General features: G+C 42.2%; 1 pseudogene; it reads left to right on the forward strand.

Annotated features, from left to right (window-relative positions):
- The first annotated feature begins 687 nt into the window (after positions 1-687).
- On the forward strand, positions 688-1,020 carry LOC120864399 (annotated as a pseudogene).
- Positions 1,021-2,315: the final 1,295 nt, after the last annotated feature.

The raw sequence follows: 2,315 nt of genomic DNA on the forward strand, positions 1-2,315 counted from the left end.
TATATGATCAAATAAGTCAATTAAAAAATTGACAAAGGACCTGAATAGACAATTTTTTCAAAGAAGATATACATACAAAAAATAAAGAGATACATGAAAATATGCTCAATATCACCAGTCATTCAGTTCAGTTCAGTTCATCGCTCAGTCGTGTCCGACTTTTTGCGACCCCATGAATCGCAGCACGCCAGGCCTCCCTGTCCATCACCAACTGCTGGAGTTCACCCAGACTCACATCCATCAAGTCGGTGATCCCATCCAGCCATCTCATCCTCTGTCGTCCCCTTCTCCTCCTGCCCCCAATCCCTCCCAGCATCAAAGTCTTTTCCAATGAGTCAACTCTTCGCATGAGGTGGCCAAAGTACTGGAGTTTCAGCTTTAGCATCATTCCTTCCAAAGAAATCCCAGGGCTGATCTCCTTCAGAATGGACTGGTTGGATCTCCTTGCAGTCCAAGGGACTCTCAAGAGTCTTCTCCAATACCACAGTTCAAAAGCATCAATTCTTCAGCACTCAGCCTTCTTCACAGTTCAACTCTCACATCCATAAGATGCAAATCAAAACCACAATGATATAACATCTCATAGAACTGGCAATAGAATTGCCATTATCAAAACAACAAGAGGCTCTTTCAGCCATTTTGGCCCCTGTGAAGTCCTCCTGGGAACAGGACTTCTAAAATGACAAATATGTCTGGAAAGCTGTGGTCAAAGGCCATTTTTGCTGGCTATAAGCGGGGTCTACGGAACCAGAGGGAACACAATGCTCTCCTGAAAATTGAAGGTTTATATGTTCGAGATGAAACTGAATTCTATCTAGGCAAGATACATGTTTCTGTGTACAAAGCAAAGACCAACACAGTAACTCCTGGTGGAAAACCTAATAAAACCAGAGTAATCTGGGAAAGATAACTCAAGCTCATGGAAACAGTGCAATGGTTCATGTCAAATTCCAAAGCAACCTTCCTGCTAAGGCCACTGGACCCAGAATCCATGTGATACTGTACCCTTTGAGGATTTAAACTTATTGAAAAAAAAAAAAAGTGGATTTGTTTAAAAAGAAAAAAAGCTACAAGAGATAACAAATGGTGGCATGGATGTGGATTGTATACTGCTAATGGGCTTCACTTTCACTTTTTACTTTCATGCACTGGAGAAGGAAATAGCAACCCACCCCAGTGTTCTTGCCTGGAGAATCCCAGGGACGGGGGAGCCTGGTGGGCTGCCATCTATGGGGTTGCACAGAGTCGGACACGACTGAAGTGACTTAGCAGCAGCAGCAGTGGGATTATAAACTGGAATAGCCACTATGGAAAACAGTAAGAGAATCCTTAAAAAGTCAAAAATAGAACTAATATGTGTGTATGCTCAGTCACTTAGTCATGTCCATCACTTTGCAGCCTGCAGACTGCAGCCTGCCAGACTCCTCTGCCCATGGAATTTTCCAGGGAAGAATACTGGAATAGGGTTCCATTTCCTACTCCAGGGAATTTTTCTGACCCAGGGATCAAATCTGCATCTCCTGAGTCTCCTGCATTGGCAGGCAGATTCTTTACCACTTGGCGCCACTGGAACTAACATACAATCTAGCAATTCCCCCTCAGGGAAATACCCAAAGGAAATAAAAACATTAACTTGAAAAGATACCTGCACCTCCATGTTCACAGCAGCCTTATTTATAATAGTCAAGATAGGAAAATAACCTGTGTCCTATAATGGATGAACGGATAAAGAAGTTGTGATACACACACATACACTGGAATATTATTTAGCCAAACTATTCTGCATAACACAATGTCTATCTAGATTCCTCTCCACCTTGTAAACAAAGACATCTTGTTGACATCTGAAAAATGTCTAGGCTCTCACTATCCCTCTTAAATAGAATTCCCAGAGTTGATGGTAATTCCTCAAAAGGAGGGCTTCCCTTGTGGCTCAGCTAGTAAAGAATCCACCTGCAATGTGGGAGACCTGAGTTCGATCTCTGGTTTGGGAAGATCGCCTGGAGAAGGGAAAGGCTACCCACTCCAGTATTCTGGCCTAGAGAATTCCATGGACTATAGTCCATGGGGTTGCAAAGAGTCGGACACAACTGAGCAACTTTCACTTTCACTTTCCCCAACTGGAATTTGACATATTTTCTGAACAATTAAACACTTGGTACTTGTGACCTCTCTACTCTACTATCTACTGCAAAATGAAGTAACATTTTCTGTACCTGCATTGTACTGTTTATTAATATTTAACTTGTGATGAAATATGACTTCTTTTCCTGCCTTAGACATTCTTTGAGCCTATATATCAGTCTCTACATTTC

Source organism: Oryx dammah, unplaced genomic scaffold (assembly GCF_014754425.2).
Source record: "Oryx dammah isolate SB20612 unplaced genomic scaffold, SCBI_Odam_1.1 HiC_scaffold_5, whole genome shotgun sequence".
NCBI classification, from domain to species: Eukaryota; Metazoa; Chordata; class Mammalia; order Artiodactyla; family Bovidae; genus Oryx; species Oryx dammah.